This window comes from Cydia splendana, chromosome 21 (genome assembly GCF_910591565.1).
Source record: "Cydia splendana chromosome 21, ilCydSple1.2, whole genome shotgun sequence".
NCBI classification, from domain to species: Eukaryota; Metazoa; Arthropoda; class Insecta; order Lepidoptera; family Tortricidae; genus Cydia; species Cydia splendana.
Genome location: NC_085980.1, coordinates 3932192 through 3947581, shown reverse-complemented (window position 1 = coordinate 3947581; position 15390 = coordinate 3932192).

The window sequence follows — 15390 nt, the reverse complement described above, 5'->3', positions numbered from 1 at the left end:
GCTGTCTAGATTACACTTTCTGTTTGATACCAATAGAATCGCCTTGTGACCAGTTATAACCGAGGTAAGTTTCATAAACTTTGAAAGAAAATGACTAGCCCAAACTGACTGAAAATACATATCTGCCTAAGTAAAAATGTCAATTTCCTGCAATTTCCACATAAAGCTGTCTAGATTACACTTTGTGTTTAGTACCATTAGAACCGCCTTGTTACCAGTTGTAAACACGGTAAGAAAGATCAAGATTAAAAGAATATGACTACCCCAAACTGACTGAAAATAGATATCTGCCTAAGTAAAAATGTAAATTTTCTGGAATTTTCACATGAAGCTGTCTAGATTACACTTTGTGTTTGATACCAATAGAATTGCCTTGTTACCAGTTATAAACGAGGTAAGTTTCATAAACTTTGAAAGAAAATGACTAGCCCAAACTGACTGAAAATACATATCTGCCTAAGTAAAAATTACAATTTTCCGTAATTTCCACATAAAGCTGTCTAGATTACACTTTGTGTTTAGTACCATTAGAACCGCCTTGTTACCAGTTGTAAACAAGGTAAAAATGATCAAGATTAAAAGAACATGACTACCCCAAACTGACTGAAAATACATATCTGCCTAAGTAAAAATGTAAATTTTCTGGAATTTTCACATGAAGCTGTCTAGATTACACTTTGTGTTTGATACCAATAGAATTGCCTTGTTACCAGTTATAAACGAGGTAAGTTTCATAAACTTTGAAAGAAAATGACTAGCCCAAACTGACTGAAAATACATATCTGCCTAAGTAAAAATGACAATTTTCTGCAATTTCCACATAAAGCTGTCTAGATTACACTTTGTGTTTAGTACCATTAGAACCGCCTTGTTACCAGTTGTAAACAAGGTAAAAATGATCAAGATTAAAAGAACATGACTACCCCAAACTGACTGAAAATACATATCTGCCTAAGTAAAAATTTAAATTTCTGGAATTTCCACATGAAGCTGTCTAGATTACACTTTCTGTTTGATACCAATAGAATCGCCTTGTTACCAGTTATAAACGAGGTAAGTTTCATAAAATTTGAAAGAAAATGATTAGCCCAAACTGACTGAAAATACATATCTGCCTAAGTAAAAATGACAATTTTCTGTAATTTCCACATAAATCTGTCTAGATTACACTTTCTGTTTGATACCAATGGAATCGCCTTGTTACCAGTTATAAACGAGGTAAGTTTCATAAACTTTGAAAGAAAATGACTAGCCCAAACTGACTGAAAATACATATCTGCCTAAGTAAAAATGACAATTTTCTGCAATTTCCACATATAGCTGTCTAGATTACACTTTGTGTTTAGTACCATTAGAACCGCCTTGTTACCAGTTGTAAACACGGTAAGAATGATCAAGATAAAAGGACATGACTAGCCCAAACTGACTGAAAATACATATCTGTCTAAGTAAAAATGTATATTTTCTGGAATTTCCACATGAAGCTGTCTAGATTACACTTTGTGTTTGATACCAATAGAATCGCCTTGTTGCCAGTTATAAACGAGGTAAGTTTCATAAACTTTGAAAGAAAATGACTAGCCCAAACTGACTGAAAATACATATCTGCCTAAGTAAAAATTAGAATATTCCGTAATTTCCACATAAAGCTGAATAGATTACACTTTGTGTTTAGTACCATTAGAACCGCCTTGTTACCAGTTGTAAACACGGTAAGAATGATCAAGATTAAAAGAACATGACTAGCCCAAACTGACTGAAAATACATATCTGTCTAAGTAAAAATGTAAATTTTCTGGAATTTCCACATGAAGCTGTCTAGGTTACACTTTGTGTTTGATACCAATAGAATCGCCTTGTTGCCAGTTATAAACGAGGTAAGTTTCATAAACTTTGAAAGAAAATGACTAGCCCAAACTGACTGAAAATACATATCTGCCTAAGTAAAAATTAGAATATTCCGTAATTTCCACATAAAGCTGTATAGATTACACTTTGTGTTTAGTACCATTAGAACCGCCTTGTTACTGGTTGTAAACAAGGTAAGAATGATCAAGATTAAAAGAACATGACTACCCCAAACTGACTGAAAATACATGTCTGCCTAAGTAAAAATGTAAATTTTCTGGAATTTTCACATGTGCTGTCTAGATTACACTTTGTGTTTGATACCAATAGAATCGCCTTGTTACCAGTTATAAACTAGGTAAGTTTCATAAACTTTGAAAGAAAATGACTAGCCCAAACTGACTGAAAATACATATCTGCCTAAGTAAAAATTACAATTTTCCGTAATTTCCACATAAAGCTGTCTAGATTACACTTTGTGTTTAGTACCATTAGAACCGCCTTGTTACCAGTTGTAAACAAGGTAAAAATGATCAAGATTAAAAGAACATGACTACCCCAAACTGACTGAAAATACATATCTGCCTAAGTAAAAATGTAAATTTTCTGGAATTTCCACATGAAGCTGTCTAGATTACACTTTCTGTTTGATACCAATAGAATCGCCTTGTGACCAGTTATAACCGAGGTAAGTTTCATAAACTTTGAAAGAAAATGACTAGCCCAAACTGACTGAAAATACATATCTGCCTAAGTAAAAATGTCAATTTCCTGCAATTTCCACATAAAGCTGTCTAGATTACACTTTGTGTTTAGTACCATTAGAACCGCCTTGTTACCAGTTGTAAACACGGTAAGAAAGATCAAGATTAAAAGAATATGACTACCCCAAACTGACTGAAAATAGATATCTGCCTAAGTAAAAATGTAAATTTTCTGGAATTTTCACATGAAGCTGTCTAGATTACACTTTGTGTTTGATACCAATAGAATTGCCTTGTTACCAGTTATAAACGAGGTAAGTTTCATAAACTTTGAAAGAAAATGACTAGCCCAAACTGACTGAAAATACATATCTGCCTAAGTAAAAATTACAATTTTCCGTAATTTCCACATAAAGCTGTCTAGATTACACTTTGTGTTTAGTACCATTAGAACCGCCTTGTTACCAGTTGTAAACAAGGTAAAAATGATCAAGATTAAAAGAACATGACTACCCCAAACTGACTGAAAATACATATCTGCCTGAGTAAAAATGATAATTTTCTGCAATTTCCACATAAAGCTGTCTAGATTACACTTTGTGTTTAGTACCATTAGAACCGCCTTGTTACCAGTTGTAAACACGGTGAGAATGATCAAGATTAAGAGAACATGACTACCCCAAACTGACTGAAAATACATATCTGCCTAAGTAAAAATGTAAATTTTCTGGAATTTCCACATGAAGCTGTCTAGGTTACACTTTGTGTTTGATACCAATAGAATCGCCTTGTTACCAGTTATAAACGAGGTAAGTTTCATAAACTTTGAAAGAAAATGACTAGCCCAAACTGACTGAAAATACATATCTGCCTAAGTAAAAATGTAAATTTTCTGGAATTTCCACATGAAGCTGTCTAGATTACACTTTCTGTTTGATACCAATAGAATCGCCTTGTGACCAGTTATAACCGAGGTAAGTTTCATAAACTTTGAAAGAAAATGACTAGCCCAAACTGACTGAAAATACATATCTGCCTAAGTAAAAATTACAATTTTCCGTAATTTCCACATAAAGCTGTCTAGATTACACTTTGTGTTTAGTACCATTAGAACCGCCTTGTTACCAGGTGTAAACAAGGTAAAAATGATCAAGATTAAAAGAACATGACTACCCCAAACTGACTGAAAATTCATATCTGCCTAAGTAAAAATGTAAATTTTCTGGAATTTCCACATGAAGCTGTCTAGATTACACTTTCTGTTTGATACCAATAGAATCGCCTTGTGACCAGTTATAACCGAGGTAAGTTTCATAAACTTTGAAAGAAAATGACTAGCCCAAACTGACTGAAAATACATATCTGCCTAAGTAAAAATGTCAATTTCCTGCAATTTCCACATAAAGCTGTCTAGATTACACTTTGTGTTTAGAACCATTAGAACCGCCTTGTTACCAGTTGTAAACATGGTAAGAAAGATCAAGATTAAAAGAATATGACTACCCCAAACTGACTGAAAATAGATATCTGCCTAAGTAAAAATGTAAATATTCTGGAATTTTCACATGAAGCTGTCTAGATTACACTTTGTGTTTGATACCAATAGAATTGCCTTGTTACCAGTTATAAACGAGGTAAGTTTCATAAACTTTGAAAGAAAATGACTAGCCCAAACTGACTGAAAATACATATCTGCCTAAGTAAAAATGACAATTTTCTGCAATTTCCACATATAGCTGTCTAGATTACACTTTGTGTTTAGTACCATTAGAACCGCCTCGTTACCAGTTGTAAACACGGTAAGAATGATCAAGATTAAAAGAACATGACTAGCCCAAACTGACTGAAAATACATATCTGTCTAAGTAAAAATGTAAATTTTCTGGAATTTCCACATGAAGCTGTCTAGATTTCACTTTGTGTTTGATACCAATAGAATCGCCTTGTTGCCAGTTATAAACGAGATAAGTTTCATAAACTTTGAAAGAAAATGACTAGCCCAAACTGACTGAAAATACATATCTGCCTAAGTAAAAATTAGAATATTCCGTAATTTCCACATAAAGCTGTATAGATTACACTTTGTGTTTAGTACCATTAGAACCGCCTTGTTACTGGTTGTAAACAAGGTAAGAATGATCAAGATTAAAAGAACATGACTACCCCAAACTGACTGAAAATACATATCTGTCTAAGTAAAAATGTAAATTTTCTGGAATTTCCACATGAAGCTGTCTAGGTTACACTTTGTGTTTGATACCAATAGAATCGCCTTGTTACCAGTTATAAACGAGGTAAGTTTCATAAACTTTGAAAGAAAATGACTAGCCCAAACTGACTGAAAATACATATCTGCCTAAGTAAAAATGTAAATTTTCTGGAATTTCCACATGAAGCTGTCTAGATTACACTTTCTGTTTGATACCAATAGAATCGCCTTGTGACCAGTTATAACCGAGGTAAGTTTCATAAACTTTGAAAGAAAATGACTAGCCCAAACTGACTGAAAATACATATCTGCCTAAGTAAAAATGACAATTTTCTGCAATTTCCACATATAGCTGTCTAGATTACACTTTGTGTTTAGTACCATTAGAACCGCCTTGTTACCAGTTGTAAACACGGTAAGAATGATCAAGATAAAAGGACATGACTAGCCCAAACTGACTGAAAATACATATCTGTCTAAGTAAAAATGTATATTTTCTGGAATTTCCACATGAAGCTGTCTAGATTACACTTTGTGTTTGATACCAATAGAATCGCCTTGTTACCAGTTATAAACTAGGTAAGTTTCATAAACTTTGAAAGAAAATGACTAGCCCAAACTGACTGAAAATACATATCTGCCTAAGTAAAAATTACAATTTTCCGTAATTTCCACATAAAGCTGTCTAGATTACACTTTGTGTTTAGTACCATTAGAACCGCCTTGTTACCAGTTGTAAACAAGGTAAAAATGATCAAGATTAAAAGAACATGACTACCCCAAACTGACTGAAAATACATATCTGCCTAAGTAAAAATGTAAATTTTCTGGAATTTCCACATGAAGCTGTCTAGATTACACTTTCTGTTTGATACCAATAGAATCGCCTTGTGACCAGTTATAACCGAGGTAAGTTTCATAAACTTTGAAAGAAAATGACTAGCCCAAACTGACTGAAAATACATATCTGCCTAAGTAAAAATGTCAATTTCCTGCAATTTCCACATAAAGCTGTCTAGATTACACTTTGTGTTTAGTACCATTAGAACCGCATTGTTACCAGTTGTAAACACGGTAAGAAAGATCAAGATTAAAAGAATATGACTACCCCAAACTGACTGAAAATAGATATCTGCCTAAGTAAAAATGTAAATTTTCTGGAATTTTCACATGAAGCTGTCTAGATTACACTTTGTGTTTGATACCAATAGAATTGCCTTGTTACAAGTTATAAACGAGGTAAGTTTCATAAACTTTGAAAGAAAATGACTAGCCCAAACTGACTGAAAATACATATCTGCCTAAGTAAAAATGACAATTTTCTGCAATTTCCACATAAAGCTGTCTAGATTACACTTTGTGTTTAGTACCATTAGAACCGCCTTGTTACCAGTTGTAAACAAGGTAAAAATGATCAAGATTAAAAGAACATGACTACCCCAAACTGACTGAAAATACATATCTGCCTAAGTAAAAATTTAAATTTCTGGAATTTCCACATGAAGCTGTCTAGATTACACTTTCTGTTTGATACCAATAGAATCGCCTTGTTACCAGTTATAAACGAGGTAAGTTTCATAAAATTTGAAAGAAAATGATTAGCCCAAACTGACTGAAAATACATATCTGCCTAAGTAAAAATGTCAATTTTCTGTAATTTCCACATAAATCTGTCTAGATTACACTTTCTGTTTGACACCAATGGAATCGCCTTGTTACCAGTTATAAACGAGGTAAGTTTCATAAACTTTGAAAGAAAATGACTAGCCCAAACTGACTGAAAATACATATCTGCCTAAGTAAAAATGACAATTTTCTGCAATTTCCACATATAGCTGTCTAGATTACACTTTGTGTTTAGTACCATTAGAACCGCCTTGTTACCAGTTGTAAACACGGTAAGAATGATCAAGATAAAAGGACATGACTAGCCCAAACTGACTGAAAATACATATCTGTCTAAGTAAAAATGTATATTTTCTGGAATTTCCACATGAAGCTGTCTAGATTACACTTTGTGTTTGATACCAATAGAATCGCCTTGTTGCCAGTTATAAACGAGGTAAGTTTCATAAACTTTGAAAGAAAATGACTAGCCCAAACTGACTGAAAATACATATCTGCCTAAGTAAAAATTAGAATATTCCGTAATTTCCACATAAAGCTGAATAGATTACACTTTGTGTTTAGTACCATTAGAACCGCCTTGTTACCAGTTGTAAACACGGTAAGAATGATCAAGATTAAAAGAACATGACTAGCCCAAACTGACTGAAAATACATATCTGTCTAAGTAAAAATGTAAATTTTCTGGAATTTCCACATGAAGCTGTCTAGGTTACACTTTGTGTTTGATACCAATAGAATCGCCTTGTTGCCAGTTATAAACGAGGTAAGTTTCATAAACTTTGAAAGAAAATGACTAGCCCAAACTGACTGAAAATACATATCTGCCTAAGTAAAAATTAGAATATTCCGTAATTTCCACATAAAGCTGTATAGATTACACTTTGTGTTTAGTACCATTAGAACCGCCTTGTTACTGGTTGTAAACAAGGTAAGAATGATCAAGATTAAAAGAACATGACTACCCCAAACTGACTGAAAATACATGTCTGCCTAAGTAAAAATGTAAATTTTCTGGAATTTTCACATGTGCTGTCTAGATTACACTTTGTGTTTGATACCAATAGAATCGCCTTGTTACCAGTTATAAACTAGGTAAGTTTCATAAACTTTGAAAGAAAATGACTAGCCCAAACTGACTGAAAATACATATCTGCCTAAGTAAAAATTACAATTTTCCGTAATTTCCACATAAAGCTGTCTAGATTACACTTTGTGTTTAGTACCATTAGAACCGCCTTGTTACCAGTTGTAAACAAGGTAAAAATGATCAAGATTAAAAGAACATGACTACCCCAAACTGACTGAAAATACATATCTGCCTAAGTAAAAATGTAAATTTTCTGGAATTTCCACATGAAGCTGTCTAGATTACACTTTCTGTTTGATACCAATAGAATCGCCTTGTGACCAGTTATAACCGAGGTAAGTTTCATAAACTTTGAAAGAAAATGACTAGCCCAAACTGACTGAAAATACATATCTGCCTAAGTAAAAATGTCAATTTCCTGCAATTTCCACATAAAGCTGTCTAGATTACACTTTGTGTTTAGTACCATTAGAACCGCCTTGTTACCAGTTGTAAACACGGTAAGAAAGATCAAGATTAAAAGAATATGACTACCCCAAACTGACTGAAAATAGATATCTGCCTAAGTAAAAATGTAAATTTTCTGGAATTTTCACATGAAGCTGTCTAGATTACACTTTGTGTTTGATACCAATAGAATTGCCTTGTTACCAGTTATAAACGAGGTAAGTTTCATAAACTTTGAAAGAAAATGACTAGCCCAAACTGACTGAAAATACATATCTGCCTAAGTAAAAATTACAATTTTCCGTAATTTCCACATAAAGCTGTCTAGATTACACTTTGTGTTTAGTACCATTAGAACCGCCTTGTTACCAGTTGTAAACACGGTGAGAATGATCAAGATTAAGAGAACATGACTACCCCAAACTGACTGAAAATACATATCTGCCTAAGTAAAAATGTAAATTTTCTGGAATTTCCACATGAAGCTGTCTAGATTACACTTTCTGTTTGATACCAATGGAATCGCCTTGTTACCAGTTATAAACGAGGTAAGTTTCATAAACTTTGAAAGAAAATGACTAGCCCAAACTGACTGAAAATACATATCTGCCTAAGTAAAAATGACAATTTTCTGCAATTTCCACATATAGCTCTCTAGATTACACTTTGTGTTTAGTACCATTAGAATCGCCTTGTTACCAGTTATAAACGAGGTAAGTTTCATAAACTTTGAAAGAAAATGACTAGCCCAAACTGACTGAAAATACATATCTGCCTAAGTAAAAATGTAAATTTTCTGGAATTTCCACATGAAGCTGTCTAGATTACACTTTCTGTTTGATACCAATAGAATCGCCTTGTGACCAGTTATAACCGAGGTAAGTTTCATAAACTTTGAAAGAAAATGACTAGCCCAAACTGACTGAAAATACATATCTGCCTAAGTAAAAATTACAATTTTCCGTAATTTCCACATAAAGCTGTCTAGATTACACTTTGTGTTTAGTACCATTAGAACCGCCTTGTTACCAGGTGTAAACAAGGTAAAAATGATCAAGATTAAAAGAACATGACTACCCCAAACTGACTGAAAATTCATATCTGCCTAAGTAAAAATGTAAATTTTCTGGAATTTCCACATGAAGCTGTCTAGATTACACTTTCTGTTTGATACCAATAGAATCGCCTTGTGACCAGTTATAACCGAGGTAAGTTTCATAAACTTTGAAAGAAAATGACTAGCCCAAACTGACTGAAAATACATATCTGCCTAAGTAAAAATGTCAATTTCCTGCAATTTCCACATAAAGCTGTCTAGATTACACTTTGTGTTTAGAACCATTAGAACCGCCTTATTACCAGTTGTAAACACGGTAAGAAAGATCAAGATTAAAAGAATATGACTACCCCAAACTGACTGAAAATAGATATCTGCCTAAGTAAAAATGTAAATATTCTGGAATTTTCACATGAAGCTGTCTAGATTACACTTTGTGTTTGATACCAATAGAATTGCCTTGTTACCGGTTATAAACGAGGTAAGTTTCATAAACTTTGAAAGAAAATGACTAGCCCAAACTGACTGAAAATACATATCTGCCTAAGTAAAAATGACAATTTTCTGCAATTTCCACATATAGCTGTCTAGATTACACTTTGTGTTTAGTACCATTAGAACCGCCTCGTTACCAGTTGTAAACACGGTAAGAATGATCAAGATTAAAAGAACATGACTAGCCCAAACTGACTGAAAATACATATCTGTCTAAGTAAAAATGTAAATTTTCTGGAATTTCCACATGAAGCTGTCTAGATTACACTTTGTGTTTGATACCAATAGAATCGCCTTGTTGCCAGTTATAAACGAGATAAGTTTCATAAACTTTGAAAGAAAATGACTAGCCCAAACTGACTGAAAATACATATCTGCCTAAGTAAAAATTAGAATATTCCGTAATTTCCACATAAAGCTGTATAGATTACACTTTGTGTTTAGTACCATTAGAACCGCCTTGTTACTGGTTGTAAACAAGGTAAGAATGATCAAGATTAAAAGAACATGACTACCCCAAACTGACTGAAAATACATGTCTGCCTAAGTAAAAATGTAAATTTTCTGGAATTTTCACATGTGCTGTCTAGATTACACTTTGTGTTTGATACCAATAGAATCGCCTTGTTACCAGTTATAAACTAGGTAAGTTTCATAAACTTTGAAAGAAAATGACTAGCCCAAACTTACTGAAAATACATATCTGCCTAAGTAAAAATTACAATTTTCCGTAATTTCCACATAAAGCTGTCTAGATTACACTTTGTGTTTAGTACCATTAGAACCGCCTTGTTACCAGTTGTAAACAAGGTAAAAATGATCAAGATTAAAAGAACATGACTACCCCAAACTGACTGAAAATACATATCTGCCTAAGTAAAAATGTAAATTTTCTGGAATTTCCACATGAAGCTGTCTAGATTACACTTTCTGTTTGATACCAATAGAATCGCCTTGTGACCAGTTATAACCGAGGTAAGTTTCATAAACTTTGAAAGAAAATGACTAGCCCAAACTGACTGAAAATACATATCTGCCTAAGTAAAAATGTCAATTTCCTGCAATTTCCACATAAAGCTGTCTAGATTACACTTTGTGTTTAGTACCATTAGAACCGCCTTGTTACCAGTTGTAAACACGGTAAGAAAGATCAAGATTAAAAGAATATGACTACCCCAAACTGACTGAAAATAGATATCTGCCTAAGTAAAAATGTAAATTTTCTGGAATTTTCACATGAAGCTGTCTAGATTACACTTTGTGTTTGATACCAATAGAATTGCCTTGTTACCAGTTATAAACGAGGTAAGTTTCATAAACTTTGAAAGAAAATGACTAGCCCAAACTGACTGAAAATACATATCTGCCTAAGTAAAAATTACAATTTTCCGTAATTTCCACATAAAGCTGTCTAGATTACACTTTGTGTTTAGTACCATTAGAACCGCCTTGTTACCAGTTGTAAACAAGGTAAAAATGATCAAGATTAAAAGAACATGACTACCCCAAACTGACTGAAAATACATATCTGCCTAAGTAAAAATGATAATTTTCTGCAATTTCCACATAAAGCTGTCTAGCTTACACTTTGTGTTTAGTACCATTAGAACCGCCTTGTTACCAGTTGTAAACACGGTGAGAATGATCAAGATTAAGAGAACATGACTACCCCAAACTGACTGAAAATACATATCTGCCTAAGTAAAAATGTAAATTTTCTGGAATTTCCACATGAAGCTGTCTAGATTACACTTTCTGTTTGATACCAATGGAATCGCCTTGTTACCAGTTATAAACGAGGTAAGTTTCATAAACTTTGAAAGAAAATGACTAGCCCAAACTGACTGAAAATACATATCTGCCTAAGTAAAAATGACAATTTTCTGCAATTTCCACATATAGCTGTCTAGATTACACTTTGTGTTTAGTACCATTAGAACCGCCTTGTTACCAGTTGTAAACACGGTAAGAATGATCAAGATTAAATGAACATGACTAGCCCAAACTGACTGAAAATACATATCTGTCTAAGTAAAAATGTAAATTTTCTGGAATTTCCACATGAAGCTGTCTAGGTTACACTTTGTGTTTGATACCAATAGAATCGCCTTGTTGCCAGTTATAAACGAGGTAAGTTTCATAAACTTTGAAAGAAAATGACTAGCCCAAACTGACTGAAAATACATATCTGCCTAAGTAAAAATTAGAATATTCCGTAATTTCCACTTAAAGCTGTATAGATTACACTTTGTGTTTAGTACCATTAGAACCGCCTTGTTACTGGTTGTAAACAAGGTAAGAATGATCAAGATTAAAAGAACATGACTACCCCAAACTGACTGAAAATACATGTCTGCCTAAGTAAAAATGTAAATTTTCTGGAATTTTCACATGTGCTGTCTAGATTACACTTTGTGTTTGATACCAATAGAATCGCCTTGTTACCAGTTATAAACTAGGTAAGTTTCATAAACTTTGAAAGAAAATGACTAGCCCAAACTGACTGAAAATACATATCTGCCTAAGTAAAAATTACAATTTTCCGTAATTTCCACATAAAGCTGTCTAGATTACACTTTGTGTTTAGTACCATTAGAACCGCCTTGTTACCAGGTGTAAACAAGGTAAAAATGATCAAGATTAAAAGAACATGACTACCCCAAACTGACTGAAAATACATATCTGCCTAAGTAAAAATGTAAATTTTCTGGAATTTCCACATGAAGCTGTCTAGATTACACTTTCTGTTTGATACCAATAGAATCGCCTTGTGACCAGTTATAACCGAGGTAAGTTTCATAAACTTTGAAAGAAAATGACTAGCCCAAACTGACTGAAAATACATATCTGCCTAAGTAAAAATGTCAATTTCCTGCAATTTCCACATAAAGCTGTCTAGATTACACTTTGTGTTTAGAACCATTAGAACCGCCTTGTTACCAGTTGTAAACACGGTAAGAAAGATCAAGATTAAAAGAATATGACTACCCCAAACTGACTGAAAATAGATATCTGCCTAAGTAAAAATGTAAATATTCTGGAATTTTCACATGAAGCTGTCTAGATTACACTTTGTGTTTGATACCAATAGAATTGCCTTGTTACCAGTTATAAACGAGGTAAGTTTCATAAACTTTGAAAGAAAATGACTAGCCCAAACTGACTGAAAATACATATCTGCCTAAGTAAAAATGACAAGTTTCTGCAATTTCCACATATAGCTGTCTAGATTACACTTTGTGTTTAGTACCATTAGAACCGCCTCGTTACCAGTTGTAAACACGGTAAGAATGATCAAGATTAAAAGAACATGACTAGCCCAAACTGACTGAAAATACATATCTGTCTAAGTAAAAATGTAAATTTTCTGGAATTTCCACATGAAGCTGTCTAGATTACACTTTGTGTTTGATACCAATAGAATCGCCTTGTTGCCAGTTATAAACGAGATAAGTTTCATAAACTTTGAAAGAAAATGACTAGCCCAAACTGACTGAAAATACATATCTGCCTAAGTAAAAATTAGAATATTCCGTAATTTCCACATAAAGCTGTATAGATTACACTTTGTGTTTAGTACCATTAGAACCGCCTTGTTACTGGTTGTAAACAAGGTAAGAATGATCAAGATTAAAAGAACATGACTACCCCAAACTGACTGAAAATACATGTCTGCCTAAGTAAAAATGTAAATTTTCTGGAATTTTCACATGTGCTGTCTAGATTACACTTTGTGTTTGATACCAATAGAATCGCCTTGTTACCAGTTATAAACTAGGTAAGTTTCATAAACTTTGAAAGAAAATGACTAGCCCAAACTGACTGAAAATACATATCTGCCTAAGTAAAAATTACAATTTTCCGTAATTTCCACATAAAGCTGTCTAGATTACACTTTGTGTTTAGTACCATTAGAACCGCCTTGTTACCAGTTGTAAACAAGGTAAAAATGATCAAGATTAAAAGAACATGACTACCCCAAACTGACTGAAAATACATATCTGCCTAAGTAAAAATGTAAATTTTCTGGAATTTCCACATGAAGCTGTCTAGATTACACTTTCTGTTTGATACCAATAGAATCGACTTGTGACCAGTTATAACCGAGGTAAGTTTCATAAACTTTGAAAGAAAATGACTAGCCCAAACTGACTGAAAATACATATCTGCCTAAGTAAAAATGTCAATTTCCTGCAATTTCCACATAAAGCTGTCTAGATTACACTTTGTGTTTAGTACCATTAGAACCGCCTTGTTACCAGTTGTAAACACGGTAAGAAAGATCAAGATTAAAAGAATATGACTACCCCAAACTGACTGAAAATAGATATCTGCCTAAGTAAAAATGTAAATTTTCTGGAATTTTCACATGAAGCTGTCTAGATTACACTTTGTGTTTGATACCAATAGAATTGCCTTGTTACCAGTTATAAACGAGGTAAGTTTCATAAACTTTGAAAGAAAATGACTAGCCCAAACTGACTGAAAATACATATCTGCCTAAGTAAAAATGTCAATTTTCTGCAATTTCCACATAAAGCTGTCTAGATTACACTTTGTGTTTAGTACCATTAGAACCGCCTTGTTACCAGTTGTAAACAAGGTAAAAATGATCAAGATTAAAAGAACATGACTACCCCAAACTGACTGAAAATACATATCTGCCTAAGTAAAAATTTAAATTTCTGGAATTTCCACATGAAGCTGTCTAGATTACACTTTCTGTTTGATACCAATAGAATCGCCTTGTTACCAGTTATAAACGAGGTAAGTTTCATAAAATTTGAAAGAAAATGATTAGCCCAAACTGACTGAAAATACATATCTGCCTAAGTAAAAATGACAATTTTCTGTAATTTCCACATAAATCTGTCTAGATTACACTTTCTGTTTGACACCAATGGAATCGCCTTGTTACCAGTTATAAACGAGGTAAGTTTCATAAACTTTGAAAGAAAATGACTAGCCCAAACTGACTGAAAATACATATCTGCCTAAGTAAAAATGACAATTTTCTGCAATTTCCACATATAGCTGTCTAGATTACACTTTGTGTTTAGTACCATTAGAACCGCCTTGTTACCAGTTGTAAACACGGTAAGAATGATCAAGATAAAAGGACATGACTAGCCCAAACTGACTGAAAATACATATCTGTCTAAGTAAAAATGTATATTTTCTGGAATTTCCACATGAAGCTGTCTAGATTACTAACTAACAAGGCGGTTCTAATGGTACTAAAGACAAAGTGTAATCTAGACAGCTTTATGTGGAAATTGCAGGAAATTGTCATTTTTACTTAGGCAGATATGTATTTTCAGTCAGTTTGGGCTAGCCATTTTCTTTCAAAGTCATGAAACTTACCTCGTTTATAACTGGTCACAAGGCGATTCTATTGGTATAAAACAGAAAGTGTAATCTAGACAGCTTCATATGGAAATTCCAGAAAATTTACATTTTTACTTAGGCAGATATGTATTTTCAGTCAGTTTGGGGTAGTCATGTTCTTTTAATCTTGATCATTTTTACCTTGTTTAGAACTGGTAACAATGCGGTTCTAATGGTACTAAACACAAAGTGTAATCTAGACAGCTTGATGTGGAAATTACGGAAAATTGTAATTTTTACTTAGGCAGATATGTATTTTCAGTCAGTTTGGGCTAGTCATTTTCTTTGGAAGTATATGAAACTTACCTCGTTTATAACTGGCAACAAGGCGATTCTATTGGTATCAAACACAAAGTGTAATCTAGACAGCTTCATGTGGAAATTCCAGAAAATTTACATTTTTACTTAGGCAGATATGTATTTTCAGTCAGTTTGGGGTAGTCATGTTCTTTTAATCTTGATCATTTTTACCTTGTTTACAACTGGTAACAAGGCGGTTCTAATGGTACTAAACACAAAGTGTAAT